This window comes from Podarcis muralis, chromosome 4 (assembly GCF_964188315.1).
Source record: "Podarcis muralis chromosome 4, rPodMur119.hap1.1, whole genome shotgun sequence".
NCBI classification, from domain to species: Eukaryota; Metazoa; Chordata; class Lepidosauria; order Squamata; family Lacertidae; genus Podarcis; species Podarcis muralis.
The window spans coordinates 28094187-28111822 of NC_135658.1; positions in this window are offsets into that span (position 1 = coordinate 28094187).

Sequence of the window (17636 nt, forward strand, 5' to 3'; positions counted from 1 at the left end):
ACCCGGAAGTGTCTCCGGACAGCGCTGGCCCCCGGCCTCTTGAGTGAGATGGGCGCACAACCCTAGAGTCTGTCAAGACTGGCCCGTACAGGCAGGGGTACCTTTACCTTTACCTTTACATTACAGGCACAACATCTCCAACATCTGACATCGTCTTTGGTAATCCAAAGTAATCCTTCTAGCCCCTTAAGGCAAACTGTAATTATTAAACCAATTTTACTGCACTATACCAAACTGTACCTGTATCCTTAAAAAAAAAAAAAGTTAACAGCCTTCACAAAGACCACATTCACACCATACATGTAAAACATTATGATACCTCTTTAAATAGTCACGGCTTCCCCCAATGCACAGGGAACTCTGGGAAGTGTAGCTCTGGGGCCTCCTAACAACTCTCAGCACCTTTAACAAACTACAGCTCCCATAATTTTTTAGGGAAAGCCATGGCTGTTTAAAGCGGTATGATAGAGCTTTTAAGTATGGTGCGAATGTGATCAAAGTTTTCCCAGCTTAGGGTTTTTTTTACAGCAGTTTTGTGCTGTAACTAAAGTCTGGCTGTTATGTAGAACAATAACAGCTGCATTAAACAGTTATTGTTCTAAAAGGAAGTCGTCCTCGCCCTTGGTAACCCCCCTCTACAAGTATGACAGTGCAAAGTCTCAATGTGCAAGCTTGAGTGAAATTGCAGCATGAGTGCCTCTCCTCTACAGGAACCTCGATGTCTGTTAAAACAGTAAGAAAAGGGGAAGGGAAGGGAGCGGAGGCAGGCTTTCTGCTTTCATGCACTGGTTCCAGGCTACCACTAAAACAGATGTTTGCCTGAAAAGGGTTGCACCTGCCAAGCCACCAACCTCAAGTTTCCTTCCTTTTTTTTCTTTTTAAGGCTTCTGAAGCAGTGGGGGTGGAGCATTTGAGCAATGTGTATTTCCCCCAAGACACTATTCTCCTCAGAGCAAGAAATCAGACAGGGAGTCTTCTGAAACACAAGAGAGTTGAAAAGAGAGGAAAATGTCTGTCAGTGGGTGCACAAGCCTTGCAGGAGAGAAGCTCATACAGTGGTACCTCGGGTTAAGTACTTAATTCGTTCTGGAGGACCGTTCTTAACCTGAAACTGTTCTTAACCTGAAGCACCACTTTAGCTAATGGGACCTCCTGCTGCTGCTGCACCGCCAAAGCACGATTTCTGTTCTCATCCTGAAGCGAAGTTCTTAAGCTGAGGTACTATTTCTGGGTTAGCAGAGTCTGTAACCTGAAGCGTATGTAACCTGAAGCGTATGTAACCCGAGGTACCACTGTAGTATACTCCAAATGGGGCTGTTCCTCAGCATTTCCTGAAGGGTCATGTTGATGCCTGTTACTGGGCCAAAATATTTGCTTATGCGAGATTTTGATCCTTTATTTATAAAATTTATATCCCCACCACCACCAATCTTCCCAAAGGAGCCCCTGGAGGCAAACAACTAGTGATAGAACGGTAAAAACACTTTTAACAGCATCTTTAAAAACAATTCCAGTACAGCTGCAGACTTGGAAAGATCTCAACTTAAACAACTTGTTGAAAAGAGGAAGATATTGCCCCAAAGACGGCAGCTGTCTAATATTCAAGCGAGGGCATTCAAGGGGAGAGAATTATATAGAGCACTTCCTCAGGCAGGCAGGCAGGATGGAAAACAACTAACCATCAGTGAGGACAGCAAGGACATGTACAAAAGCAGGTGGAACTGGGTTGCGCTGGTAGTTGTGCTGCAGGGGGTGTCACAGCAATGCTGTGGATAGAATGCAGCATGAGAGGCAGGGGGTGCCAAATATTAGCATCTTGCAGGGCGCCACTGAAGTTTAAGAGCCCAAAGTCCCACTGAAGTTTAAGAGCCCAAAGAGCCCACTGTTCCAAATTTTGTGAGACAACATCTCCCAACGTTCCTGACCATTGGCTGTGCTAGGTGGCAGAGACTGATGATGGGAGCTAGAGTCCCACATTGGGAGCTAGGGTGCCACATAAGCTACTCCTGCACTAAAGCAAATATTTGGGTATCATTAGGCAGGAGGCTTTAATTATAAATACAGTGGTACCTCGGGTTTAGAACTTAATTTGTTCTGGAGGTCCGTTCTTAACCTGAAACTTCTTAACCTGAGGTACCACTTTACCTAATGGGGCCTCCCGCTGCCACCGCGCAATTTCTGTTCTCATCCTGAAGCAAGGTTCTTAACCCGAGGTACTATTTCTGGGTTAGCGGAGTCTGTAACCTGAAGTGTCTGTAACCCAAGGTACCACTGTACACACAATGCATTAACCAGCAGGTGGATAGAAACAGCTGTAACATCACAAACCAAAGGGCCCTGGTTAAACAGCATCATATCGCTGTAACCAGTCATGGACCAGAACTACAATTCCCAGAGCTCCCTGGGAAGAGAGATTGTTAAACCACTCTGAGCTGTAGTTCCATGAGGGGAATACAGGTCTCCAAACAACTCACAGCACCCTTACCAAACTACAGTTCCCAGGTTTCTTGGAGCGTGGTGTGGCGTGATACTGCAAGAAATGAAGTTACAGGGAACCAGGCAGAGTGCCTTCTCCAGGCAGAGGGTAGTGGTGCCCACTCTGTAGAATGCCCTCCCATCAGATGTCAAAGAGATAAACAACTATACAACTTTAAGAAGACATCTAAGGGCAGCCTTGTATCAGGAAGTTTTAAATGTTTGATGTTTCATTGTGTTTTTTATATTCTGTTGGAAGCTGCTCAAGAGTGGCTAGACCAACCCTTTCAGATGGGCGGGGTATAAGTAATAAATTATTAAGATTATTATTCAATGTATGGTGCAGACGGGGCCTTAATGTAGGGTTGCCATATGTTTGGAATTTCCCGGACATAAAAACCGCTCAAATTGCAGAAGCACCATGTGAAATAACTTGGATCCTGGCCAATAATGTCTGTACATTTTAATTCTTTGGCTGGTCTTATCAAAAGGATATCATAAAAGGGTTTCCACCCCATCAGGACAGGAGATGAGTAAGGAGCGATGATGTTGGCAAAAATTCTCACCCATAACACGAAGAGCTGTTATTGTCTGTAGCCATTGTTCCTATGCAAGTTCATTCAAGAGCTGCAGTCTTTTTGCCCAACATTTAACTGCTCATGAACTAGCAAGGTTTTATGTATTTGGTTCTGGTTTTCATCAGCAAGGTGATTTTCAGCCAATGGCTGCTTTGCTTTTATTTCTGTGTCTTTGCTAAGCCTTGGAAACATGATACTTTGGAGCATTAAGTAATGTGTAACCTATGCATAAGTGTGTAGAGTCTGTTACACAAAGAAACCTCGCGAGCACAGCCTTCCTTTAACAAGAACAAGAAGCAGTTATGGATATAAAACCTGTTGAAGAAACATAATTAGAAAACTAATTCATGGTAGGGAGGGGATTTTAATGAAACAAAGAAAATAAACAAGGTTACATGGCTTAATGAGTACAATTAAATCAATCGTTAATAGCAAATTAAATACAGTATATGGATCTTTAATCTGAGCAATTTTCAATAAAGATCATTTAGTGAATGATGGCACTGATAGAAATAAATTATACTGTAACGAAAGAAAACCAGTTCATGCGGAATGAATGAATATCATTGATGGATGTGTCGTTTGTATTCGGGGGGGGGGGGAGTGGCTCTGATAACAGCTTTGAAATACTGTGTATAACAACAATAAACAGTATGGCATATCTACATACAATTATTTACTATGCTTTGTTGATTAGGGAGTTTTGTTCTATGAGCCCTGAAATTAGAAGCAATTTGAAAAGATATTACATGCAATTTTCAACTGGAATCATTGTTAAGATATTTTTGTATTTTTATAGAATTTTGCACACACACACCCTCCAAAAAGGTAATAGTGGAAACAGCTCCAATATATGACATCTGGAACTAATTATTATTTACCTATTTATTTATTTATTTATTTATTTATTTATTTATTTATTACCCCCCACCCTTCACCCTAAGGTCTCAGGGCAGGTTACAACATTAAAATGCAATATTAAAAGCAGCTTAAAGCCACTTACAATCACAAAAATGAGGTGGGTCCTAAAAAATGCACTCCACATCAAAAGCCAGGGCAAAGAGGTGTGTTCCTTCAGCATTCACTAGAAGCTATGTAATGAAAATGGCAGATACACAGGGCCGGCCTGCCCATGAGGCAACTTGAGATGGCTGCCTCGGGTGGCAAGATCCACAGGGACAGCAGACCCAGCCCCTCCAGCCCCTCCCTCCTGCAGGGTGGCATGATGAGGAGTTTGGACATTTTCACTTTTCTTTTGATTAACCGCAGCTTGCCATCTCATCCAAACCTGACAAACCGTGCTTGGTTGTAACAGTGGTTTGCTTGAAACAAGCCAACTTCAAACTATGAATTATGAAGCCGGCTTCTTTCAATAAGCCACAGTTATAGTTAACTGCAAGTTAGGATTCTGACGTAACAGTAAACTGTAGCTAACTAAAAACAGAAGAGGAAGCTTCCAATTTCCTCGCAGCCTCACAAGAGAGGGGAGCATGTATACCGGTGGCTCGTCATAGCTTGTTCCTTTCACCATAAAACAACTACCGTATTTTTCGCTCTATAAGATGCACCAGACCACAAGACACACCTAGTTTTTGGAGGAGGAAAACAAGAAAAAATATATTCTGAATCTCAGAAGCCAGAACAGCAAGAGGGATCACTGCGCAGTGAAAGCAGCAGTCCCTCTTGCTGTTCTGGCTTCTGGGATAGCTGCACAGCCTGAATTCACTCCATAACACACACACACATTTCTCCTTACTTTTTAGGAAGGAAAAGGTGAGTCTTATAGAGCAAAAAATATGGTAGTTCCAGTTCATGTGTTTAAATTAAACAACAGTGTGTCCTGCTCTGCAGTGTGGCATGGAAAGGCAGAACTCGGGCTGGGTGAAGGGAGAGGTTCAGGCTGGATGTAGGGCACACTGCGACAAGACAAGGTAGAGAGGGGTCCAGGCTGGATGCAGAATTCTAGAAACACAGAGCTCCAAACACAGCTTTGGCAAGAAACAAACTAGGTCTCAGCCCCATACAGTAGCAGCCACAGCTGGATCCTAATTGTTGGACCCACCCATGCTGGAAAGAGCTGCTTGCTTAGAGCAGGGGTGGAGAACCTTTTTGGCGCTACAGAGCAGATCCTTATCAGGATCAGCCTCGCGGGTCCAAGTCGACAGCAGGGTTGCATTTGGGTACATCTGGTGCACCAACCATCCTGACTCCCACTCGCAGACCTGGGTCTCCTCAGACTCTCAACTCAGCTGTTGGGATTAAAAGCTTTGTTCCAAAATTCACTACGGAACCCAGACATAAGGTACAAAGTCGGCAAGCATGACAGAGCTAGGCAGAAGCTAAGGTGTGGGTCCAACACGACACACCGCCTAAGGTCTCCCTTTGGAGAAAGGGCCGAGCGCTTTAATTCACACAGTTGATGTCTGGATGCTCAAGATTGGCCTTAGTGCTGAAAGTGATGGAGTGAAGGCAGTGAGGCCAGCTCATGTCAGAAGGGGAGCCTCAGGGCATAATCTGTAACTGAAGCCTTGCAAAGCGTTTGGGAATTGGTGTTAGCTTGTGAAGCTCTGGAAAACTGCAGTCCGGACACACATCACGGACGTCTGATGTTCACAACATGGGGAAGGGTCATAGCGCTGTCTTACAGCACTTGCTTCTCATTCAGCGGATCTCAGGTTCAATCCCTGGCAGAACTGAGAATGTCCTCTATTTTGAATCCTGGAGAGTCGCTAACCTTCAGTGTAGACAACTAGATAGACCAATGGTTTGACTCAGTATAAGGCAACTTCCTATGTTCCTCTAAAGAGCCAGTGTGGTGTAGTGGTTAAGAGCAGTGGACTCGTAATCTGGTGAACCGGGTTCGATTCCCTGCTCCTCCACATGCAGCTGCTGGGCTAGTCACACTTCTCTGAAGTCTCTCAGCCCCACTCACCTCACAAAGTGTTTGTTGTGGGGGAGGAAGGGAAAAGGAGATTGTTAGACGCTTTGAGACTCCTTAAAGGGTAGTGAAAGGCGGGATATCAAGTCCAAACTCCTCTTCTTCTCTAACAGAATATAAGGAACTGAGTGGAGAGTGCAGTTACCTAGAATTAGAAAATACGAAATATGCCACCCCTTGTTCACTCAGTTGTCATAGCTCCTGCCTGATATTTTATTTTAAACAGTTCAGGTTTTCTCATTGCTTCTCGTGCCACGTGGCTTACGTTAGGCTGACACTGAGCTGTTACTACTTGTTTTCGGGCAGAATGATTAAAACCTTGCCTGCTGGAAGAAGACTATGCAACATGTAAGTGCAGCACACTGCCCTGGCACATTACACAGTGAGCTGTGGTGCTTGATGTTGCCCATGGGGTGTCTAGCTTTCCAGTGTCTTAAAATTTTTTTTGTTAAAGGCTTGTCAGTGGGAGTTGTTTTATTCAACTTCCAGGAGCTAACAAACTTTTGCAGCGTTTGCTGCATTAACCATCTGGCAAAAGGTAAAAGTAGAGCATAATACAAGTGGCAGGCAGAGGGAATTGATGGATTTATTTCCTATGTCCATAGGCTTCCTGGTCTCAAATGTCAGTGCCTAAAGCGAGGGTGAAGGCTGGGAGGAGCTGTGGAAACAACAGGACTGCCCCACAGCCTCTGATAATCCTCATTGTCCCCTCAGACAAGGAGTATATAAAGAGGAGAGTGGAGAATGTATCTCAAGGTAGTGAGGGGGCAGGGATGTCTTCACTCGGTGCACATTTTTGGTTCGCATCCATCTCTCTCAGGAGACATTGGAGGCGTGTGAAGTCAAACCGTTGGAGAGTTACAGCTCCTGCTGTGGCTGTAGATACCAATATGGGAGACATGTTTTGTTGCAGTTGGGGCAGAAGAAGGCGTCTGGTTGTGCTGCTGCAGCTGCACCATGGCGTTTCTTCTCTTTGTGCTCCTCCCAGCGGCCATTCCTCCTCTGGTCACTGCTGTGGATGCAAGATCTGACTGACGGTCTCCAGGCACTGCGGTCATCTGCAAGGGATTTCCGCACGGCAGGGTGGATTTTGCCAGCCTTCATGTCATATTTGTAGACATCTTTGTAACACAGAACTGGACTGCCAACAGACCTGGGGCCTGAAGTCAGGCCCCCCCCCCATAGAGCACATCCTTGGGGATCCTACCGTCTTCCATCCTGTGGACATGACCAAACCAGCGTAGACATCGCTGAGACAGGAGTGTGAATGTGCTGGGAATGTGAGCTTGGAGGAGCACAACTCTGAGATGCTCAAAATCGACGCACATTACCTGTTGGGTTTCCCCTGCATACAACTCTGCCCCCAAACTCCCATTTAAGAAAGCTGCCATCTGTGCATGCACAGTGGTAGTCTCAAATGCACACACCTCAGCTTAACTGCCAAGTGAATGTGGGTTATGTTTTCAAATTGGATGGAAGCTGGTTTGAGGGAAAACACATCAAGCAGTAGTATTTATCAAGAAACTACAGGAGAGATATGCCTTGTGGTTAATGCCATGTGTACGTTGCTTCAGACACCAGTGGTGGGAGCCCACTGGAGCCAGAGTAAATGTTCATGTGTTCGCAGCCAAAACCAGGGGTCTTAATCTCATGGGAAGCCTTCACAGATACAGAAGCCATGCTTCAGAGGTTCACGTTACCACATGAGGGGCCTGCTGGTTTTGTGGGCCGAGTTGAATGAGTAGTCTCACAGTTCTGGTGTATCTGTGATAGTTCTTACAGTGAGCAAAGCCTGAATGCTTGCCTCATTGGTAAATGAATAGCTTAACCTTTTCCCTTCTCCTCCAGCACATTTCTTTTTTAACACCATAATGCAAACCCAACTTCATCTCTAAAGACTTCTTATTAATTTTGCAATTTTGCCTTTTGTATGTCTTTCAGTAGTTCAAGGCAGGGTGAAGTAGCACGGGCTTATAACGGTCTCTGTTTTCTCTTCTTTCAATTTAATTAAATTCCGGATTTTATTTTTATAGGACTCATTACTCTCCCTCTGATGTATGTTTTAAAGGAGTCCAATAATGCTCTTTGTGGGCGAACAGTTTGAGGCTTAAGAGGTTCTCCTGCAGAAGGAAGACATTTAATTTCCAAGTTGGTTTAGATGCAGAAATCAGCAGCAGTTGTAGTGGTGTTTATAGCTATAGAGACAGTTCTTTCATTCTTCAGTTGCCAGCACTAACGTGTTGAAAAGAAGCATTTTCGGAGCAGCTATGTGCAGAGTAGGGAAAGAAATATTTCCTTTCTGTGGAATACAATAGCCTCAATATGCCAAAGATACATTCCATAATATTTCACTTGGTGTTTCTGTCCAATCTTCCAATTGTTAGCTTAACTGGTGTTAGCTGCAGTGGCGTAGTGTGGGGGGTGCAGGGGGGGCCGGCCGCACCGGGCGCAACATCTGGGGTTAGGGCAAATCCACAGGTTAGGGGGCGCAAATCCACGGGTTAGGGGGCGCAAATTACTTGCCTTGCCCCGGGTGCTGACAACCCACGCTACGCCACTGGTTAGCTGTGCAATGGGGGGTGGGGTGGGTATTTTATTCTATGTATTCCAATATAAAAAATATTTATATACTGCCTGCCATGTAATCATATCCAGGCAATAAACAAGAAGAAAAACAACACAACAGTTACAAATATGCAGCGTAAGTAAAAACAATGCAGTATAACATAATCAGCAGCCAAAATATCTAAAGTAAAAACAGCAGGCATTCAACGCCATAGCAGCTGGTATCACAAGCCATCATATGTGAAAGCGAACAAAAAGGTTTTCAGCATCTGCCAAAACTTTAACGAATTCGGCACAGGGAGAAGGCTATTTCAGAGTGTGAGCACCACCCTGGAAAAGGCCCCAGATGTGGCCTGTGGGCTTGGGGCATTTACCCGACCCCCTGTCACCACTAACAGCTGCACTGCTGCAGCTTACTGGGAGGGAGAGGGGGTGGGAGAAAGTGGCAGAGGTCAGCACAGTGCAAACACGCTGGCAAGAGGGGGAGAAGAAGAAGAAGAGTTTGGATTTGATATCCCGCTTTATCACTCCCCTTCAGGAGTCTCAAAGTGGCTAACATTCTCCTTTCCCTTCCTCCCCCACAACAAACACTCTGTGAGGTGAGTTGTGCTGAGAGACTTCAAAGAAGTGTGACTAGCCCAAGGTCACCCAGCAGCTGCATGTGGAGGAGCAGGAAAGCAAACCCGGTTCACCAGATTACGAGTTTACCGCTCTTAACCACTACACCACCCTGGCACTGAGCACCAGATTGGCTCAGCCAGACTGGCAACACTGGTGATAAGGGGTCAGGCAAATACCCCCACTCCACCAACCACATCCTGGTTGTTGCCATCTGGACATCTGCAAGTTGCGGCACTCCAACGATGACCAAAGTGGCCAAACAGGTCTAGAGTCCTGAGGTATCCCAGCGCTGAATTGTTTAGGGCCTTGTGGGTTAATACCCAAACCTTAAACCAGGCCTCATAGCAAATTGGCAGGCAGTGCAGGTCTTTCAGCAAAGGTGTTACATGGCAACAGATGGGCGCAACAGCCTAGTGACTGCAGTTTGCACTGGCTGCAGCTCTTGGGCCATTCACTCATGAGGGCAGATTACTTCTGTCACTGAGTTTGTTGTAAAAATTTGTATACGGTCCTTCATCTGAAGATCCCAGGGCAGTTCACGACAGAAAAATACAAAATGAGAATACAGAATGCATAATAAAAACAAACCAACAACCCCCTTCCCACAAAAACATTTTAAAAGCCATAGAATATTTATCAGCCAAACACTGGGTTGAAGAGAAATGTTTTCACTTGGCGCCTAAAGATATGTAATGAAAGAACTAGCCGAACTTCCCTGGAGAGAGCATTTCACAAGCAGGGAGCCACTGCAGAAAAGGCCCGTTCTCGTGTTGCCACCCTCCAGAGCTCTTGTGGAGGAGGCACACAAAGAAGGGCCTTCAATTGCAGGATCTGGGTTGGTTCATATGGAGAGAGGTTTGTGGTCCTGAGCTGTTCAGGGCTTTATACGTCAAAACCAGCACTTTGAATTGAGCCTGGAAACCAGTTGGTAGCCAATGCAGTCAGGCCAGGATTGGTGTAACATTCTCAAACTGTCTTGACCGGTCAGCAGCCTGGCCGCTGAATTCTGCAATGGCTGAAGCTTCTGAACCATCTTCAGAGGAAGCCCTGTGTGCAATACGTTGCAGTAATCTAAGCTAGAGGTTACCAGAGTATAGATGACAGACGTTAGGCAATCTCTATCCGGATAGGGGCAATGGAGGACCACCGGCTAAAGATGGTGGAAGGCACTCCGTGCCACTGAGGCCACCTAAGCCTCAAACAACAACAATGGATCGAGAAGTACCCCCAAGTTACATACCCACTCATTCAGAGGAAGTGTAACCCCATCAAGAGCAGTCCCTTCCCATCTATCCAGTCTAGGTAACCACCAACTAACAGTGCCTCAATCTTACCAGATTGAGCTTCAGTTCGTTGGCTCTCATTCAGTACATTACCCAGGCAAGACAATGGTCCAACATATCCATTGCCGCACCTGCAGGTGCAAAGGAGAAGCAGAGCTGTGTGTCATCAGCAATTTGCTGACAATGTACTCCAAACCTGAGGATAACTCCACTCAGAGGTTTCCTATAGATGTTAAACAGCACAGGGGATAAAACTGAACCCTGAGGCTCCATGGGGCCAAAGAACGCTCCACAAGCATCACCCTCTGGAAACAACATCCAAGTAGGAAGGGGATTGTTATTTTTTATTGAATTTATATACCCGGAGGTCTCAGGGCAGTTCACAGAATAAAATCAAAATATAAACCCACAAAATACCTAACCTTAACCTTAAAGGACTTCAAGGGGTCAGATGGTCTGTGGTTCTAGTCTTTCCATTCCCTGCTGTGCCAATGGACAGACTGAGTGGCACTCCTGCTGGGCAACAAAGCTACAGTGTTGAGAGCAGGTTGTGCGGTCTAAATGGTTGGCTTCCCACAGTGATCATGGAAGTGTCCCATTCCCAGGAGAGATGGTATCTGGATTTCCCCCAAAGTGATTTTCTGGTTGGACACTGCAATGCTGAGACAAGAGTATAGGAAGCTACCATTTTTGACATGTCCTCAGGATATTCAGTTGGCTGAATGCTTGTGTTACCTACATATGAATTTGAGAGAGTGAAATCTGGGTTCGCCCTGAAATAGTGCATGACGGCTGATGCAAAAATTAGATGCTCACATTCCAAAATAAACATAACCCTCCTCCCCAGCACTTGGCCTCTAGAACACATGCAGAAACAGAAGGCTTTATGGAAACAACTGCGCCAAGATAATTAAGCTTCAGGAAACATGTTTGGTCAACCTTCTGGGCAAGAAAAATATATTATTTCTGTTGCTTGAGTAATTTTGTAGGCTTTTTGTGTGGTGGTGGGGAGAGAAACTGCCGTCTGTTGACTGGTATGTTGTTTGGAAGTTTTCAGTCAGCTCTTTTGGTCTGGTTGAGCTACTCTATTTAAAGAAAAACATTCTAACTGCTCATTAAGAAATATATAACTGTGCTGGAAGAGGAAAGGTGTCTTTTTGTCTGCCATGACTCTGATTGTAATTTTGTATGCTGTGTACCACAGGGTTGTCAAAGAATTCTGACGGAAGCAGAAATGGGAGCAGAAATTGCTGGTGTTTGCTTATTCATTCCCTGTCCAGAGCGGAAGTCAATCCAGCAAACATGATCAATATTCACTGTTGTTATTTTCAGTCTGCAAACAATACGTAATTGATGACTTTCTTTCCAAATTGCCTTACATTTTACTCCGCACTGAAATGAATGGTGTGGAATAACGTAATGATTCTATAATTAATTATGACATTAATCACACAATTGATTGGGTAAATTTTTGCCACAATGAACGATGAGATGAATAACATAGCTTTTTCTGCAAGCTGAATTGCAGTGGAAAGGAAGCAGTGCTGCAAGTGATGATGGCGTGGAAGAATTTAAAGTCTTATATCCCTGATATTTTTTAAATATGTCAACAAACAGACAAACAAACTCTTGAATCAGAAAGTTTCTGTGTGTATGTTCCCTAGGGGTCAGTGGCACTAAATTATCACCTTTAATCCTCAAAATAAGAATCAAATTATTAAGTCCATAAAAGCACCCAGGGGGGCAAACAGCTTCATGGGATGGGGCTTGGTAAGGGTCCCAGATAAGAATTGGATGCAAGATCAGAGCCCCAGGGCAGCTTTTCCTTCAAATTAGAAGTGGCAGCATTAAGCATGCTTTTTTTAAAAAAAAGGCACAATTAAGTTAACATGCAGTTTGGCCCAAGGCAGCAGGAATGGATCGGCCTCCTGAGTCAAGGAATTGGGGTTAACAAAGCCCTTTATTCCCACAGCCATCTTCCAACCATAATACAGAGCAGAATTCATCATGGAACTTCTATAGCAGTGTTTTTCAAGGGGGGGGGGAGCAGCTGAAGAACTATGTGGAGGGGCATGAGTGCTTCCAAAAAAGATGTGCAATTTAAGGAAGGAAGGAAGGAAGGAAGGAAGGAAGGAAGGAAGGAAGGAAGGAAGGAACAAATTCACTCCATTTAGAAAATCAAATAAAATAAACATGGGAGCCAGGTTTGAAACAGGTGGGGAATTTTTATATTAGCTAAATGGGGGCATTAAAAAAAATTTGAGGATAAAGTTCCAACCAGAAAGGAGTGGCTGATGAAGATGATGGCCTATGCTGAAATGGCGAAATTGACTGGGAAAATCAGAGACCAGGAAGAGAAGAAATTCAAGAAAGAATGGAAAAAAATTATAATGTATTTAAGAGAACACTGTAAACAACTAAAAACTTTGGCAGGATTAGAGTAACACTTGTAATGTACAAAATACAGTGGAAAAGTGGTTAATAATATTTCTAACAGATTAGAGAAAATAGGATAAGCTGAAGGAAAAAGGGATCGACAATGGAAACCAGGGAAAGGCAGTGGGAAGTCAAGGGATTCTGAGAATCCTAAATGTGAAGGTGAATGATATGTTTAAATTGAAATTTGGTATGTTAAAATTTAATAAAAATCTTTATTTATTTTTTAAGTTGAGAAACACTGTCTGAGACAAAGTGAGAGGGAAGTGTTAAAAGAGATAGACTTATTCAGCTGTAAAACGTTCTCCATCTCCAAACCATCAACTTCAAAGCATGGTTTTGATGAATCCATACCAGTCCCAATCAGTGCAGAATGCTAAACTATGGTTGCAGCAGAAGGTGGAAGGCAAGTGGGGAAAGGGGTGTGGCGGAAGAATGGAAGGGGCATACCAGCCAGGTTTGCCGAATCCAGACCCCACTCAAACCATGGTGATACCCATGCAACCAGGAAGGTACTGCACCAACCATTAGGCAGCAATCTGCAGGTCATGGCAGCACCATCGAGCAGTTAGGACAATTAGCACTTACAGCACAATCCTAACCATGTCTGTTCAGAAAAAAAGTCTAATTGGATTCAGTAAGGACCCGGGTGGCACTGTGGCTTAAACCACAGAGCCTAGGACTTGCCAATCAGAAGGTCGGCGGTTCGAATTCCCCACGACGGGGTGAGCTCCCGTCGCTCGGTCCCTGCTCCTGCCAACCTAGCAGTTCAAAAGCATGAAGTGCAAGTAGATAAATAGGTACCGCACCAGCGGGAAGGTAAATGGCGTTTCCGTGCGCTGCTCTGGTTCGCCAGAAGTGGCTTAGTCATGCTGGCCACATGACCCAGAAGATGTACGCCGGCTCCCTCGGCCAATAAAGCGAGATGAGCGCCGCAACCCCAGAGTCGGTCACGACTGGACCTAATGGCCAGGGGTCCCTTTACCTTTTAAGGGCTTCCTCTCATGTAAGTAACAGCTAATTGGACATCTTTTCTCCCTCTCACCCTACACAGGGTCTGAGTGCGTCTGGGGACTGCTGCTTTGGTTCAACACAGCTTTCTGGGGAACTGAGCAAATAATTCCCCTGTTCCTTGCCAGACGATCGAGCATTTGGGAATATTTCTTTGGCAGAGCCTCAAAACCGAGAGGCATTCCTCTCGCTAGAGGGAGCGGAGGCTCTCCTTGCATTTCAGGTCAGGAAAGCTATTTAAACCAGCAGAGTCCCCAGAGACTCTAGAGGCTGGCACAAATCCTGGCCGCTAACTTGCTAGCACACTTATCATATGTCCAGCGGTGGCATAAAGACATGCTGCTAAAGCTTTCGAGTATAATTTTCTGCTTTGCAAATTGTCCTCTTGTTGTGGATTCGGAGGCAGTTGTCGCCTGCGCATGTTAACAGAACCAATCGCTGCCCTTTTCAGCTCAGATCTCAAAGAGGCCAAAGGTGGAAGCACTGTCTCCATTACAACCCAGGAGGAGAAGCCTGCGTTCAAAATTCTTCAGGGCTGTTGTTGTCTTTCTTTCCCGAATCCAGTGTACTAGCTTCACCCCACCCCCACCCTTCACGTTTGCCTTGAAGCTACAGGCAAGTATGCGCTGCTCTGCGCTAAATACTTGTGCAATAAGTCCAAGCAGATGTTTGAAGATATGCTTTGAAGCAAAACTTTGCCCTGCAGATTCTTTCCCAGTGAACCAGGGCGGGAGGGAGGATGGAAAACACCCAGCCGTTCTATACAAACACGGCAAATGTATTACTCATCCTGGGATCAGAACGACGGAGAGAGTGCCAAGCATTTGGAACCCCAAGTGCAGATTTTCAGCACGGCTCTCTGATTGTATGCAACTCTCGTGTGTTAATAATTCGCCTATTGGACTGCAGCCAAACAGGAGCACAGGAGCACCTGCCCCCTTTTAGGCAAGAATGATGCCAGGGCCAGGCAGCTTCTTTGGGCAGAAGGCTTTGAGCCCCATTCAGAGGTGGGGAATCAATGCCGGCCCAAGAATTTTCGCTGCCTGAGGCCAGTGAAGGACGGCACCCCACCTCCCTTCCACAAGCTGACTGACCGGCTTGGCAACTGACTCTTGCTTCAATGCTGTTGATTGGAAAGCATCCCCCCCACTAGATCTAAGGGCAGCAGGCTAGCTTAGGGGTCACACAAAACCACCTCGTCCAATAGCTTGCTTTCTTCACCTGCCCCTCCTAGCCAGGAGTGGGTCATCTGGTGGGGCACAGCTGCAGCGATAGCTTCCCCATAACGCTGTTGCCACCACTTACCAGGAGGGGGCGGTGGCGATGTCAGGGCGGGAGTGCTGGATTGGCTCTGTTAATGCGTTTCCACAGCCCTGACCTTGTCAGAACCTTCCTCTACTGGTAAGCAGCAGAGATGCTGCTGCTGGGAGACAGTTGTTGCGGCTCTGGCCCATCAGCTGAGCAACTCCTGCTCCTAGCATTTGCCGCCAGAGGCAGCCGCCTCCCTCTGCCCAATGGTAGGGCCACTGGGAAATTGTTTTTTATTTTATTATTAGGCTTTATGAGAGAGAGAGAGAGAGAGAGAGAGAGAGAGAGAGAGAGAGAGATATGATAGATAGATAGATAGATAGATAGATAGATAGATAGATAGATGATGATAGATAGATAGATAGATAGATAGATAGATAGATGATAGATAGATAGATGATAGATATAGATAGATGATGATGATGATAGATAGATAGATGATAGATGATAGATAGATAGATAGATAGATAGATAGATGATAGATAGATAGATAGATAGATAGATACAGACAGATGATAGATATAGACAGACGGATGATGATAGATGATAGATTAGATAGATAGATAGATAGATAGATAGATAGATAGATAATGATGATGATAGATAGATGATAGATAGATAGATGATAGATAGATAGATAGATAGATAGATAGATAGATAGATAGATGATAGATAGATAGATAGATAGATAGATGATAGATAGATGATAGATAGATAGATAGATAGATGATAGATAGATAGATAGATAGATAGATAGATAGATAGATAGAGATAGAGACAGACAGATGACAGAAAGATATAGAGACAGACAGACAGACGAAAGATAGACAGACAGACAGACAGACAGACAGACAGATAGATAGATATGCAGGCGATGAGGAATATGTGAGTTTTGGATTAGAGGTATCCAAAATGTCTTAGTCTGGTCCTGATGATGAGAGCTAGAGAAACCTTTCTGCTAGTAGCCTTCTTTCCCAAAAGTGTGGACTCTGTGTGTGTCACACTCAGGCCTGGCTCACACAAATACACAGCAGCTATGATTTAACAGAGTAGAACATTAGGGAATGCGTGCATTAAAAAAAGAAAGACATTTTGCCATTCAGCTGTTTGGTGGGAAGGAGAGACCGAGGAGCCAAATATACACATCCTCTCCCAGACGGTGGATTGGTGGGATTCTAGCTTTCCCCTTTCTCCCCTATCCAAGTGGATAGCTCAGTTGGCTAAAGCATGGCGCTGATAAAGCCAAGGTTGCAGGTTTTATACCTGTATGGGACTGCTGCATATTTCTGCATTGCAGGTCACTTCCAACTTTACAATTCTATGATTCTTCAAGAGCCGCATCTGCACAGCCCTGGCTGCTCGGTAATGGTCCATACAGCACCAGTTTCCACTCTGTTCCCTACACAGCTAGCATGTTAACTTGTCTACACTTGCCCCATTTCCAAAAACGTTCCTTCTGGTAAAGAAACAGAGGCACTTAATAAAGATGCCGTGTGTACCCGGACTCTGCCACAAGGCCAGCAGGATTTGCTAAATAGCAGTATTCCTAAGAAAACACAGTGATTGACAAAGCGCGTTTGAAAACACACATTTAATGCACATGGCTTCCCCTAAAGAATTATGGGAACTGTAATTTGTTATGAGTTGCTGGGGATTGTAGCTCTGTGAGGTAAACTACATTTCCCCTTATTATCTGGGGGAAGCCATGTGCTTTAAATATATGGTGTGGTTTATTCCCCTCAAAATAGTGGGAATATATGTAGTTTGTTAGGGGTGCTGGGAACTGTAGCTCTGGCATCTGAGGTGAAGTGGTTTGGCATGCAAGAGGAACTTCTCAGCTGTGTAGGATGACACCCACCCACCCTGGTTCCATCACTCTCTCTTTTTCTAGCCAACTTTTAGTTAAATGCAGTCTCCTTTATAATGTTTCAAGCCATTGCTATTTTAATAACTTAGTGTGTGTTTGTTGTTTTTAAAGCAATCTGCCTTGAGTACAGCTTCTGTCAGAAGGCGGGGTGTAAATTATTGCCATAATCAGGATGTTCACAGGAACGCATTCTACAAATCATTCTTGTAACTAAAAATCCTAACACTGAAAAAATGTTTACTGCTGGGTTTATTCATTCATCACAAATGGGTACATGCCAAGTATCCAGGAATAGCTGGCCATATCTATGCTTGACTTACAAGTAGGGATGTTGGAGAATTCGGACTAAAACAAAACAGAAATGGAAATTGGTGGTGTTCTCGTATGGAACGTAAATCCCTCCAGTGAATTTGATAGGTATTCGCTATTGTTCCTTTCAATCCGCAAACAATCTGTAATTGATTATGGTCTCCCTCATGTGCCTTGTGTTTCCTCTGCATTGAAATGAATGTGGTGGAATAATGTTATGACAATGGAACATACATCATTTATGT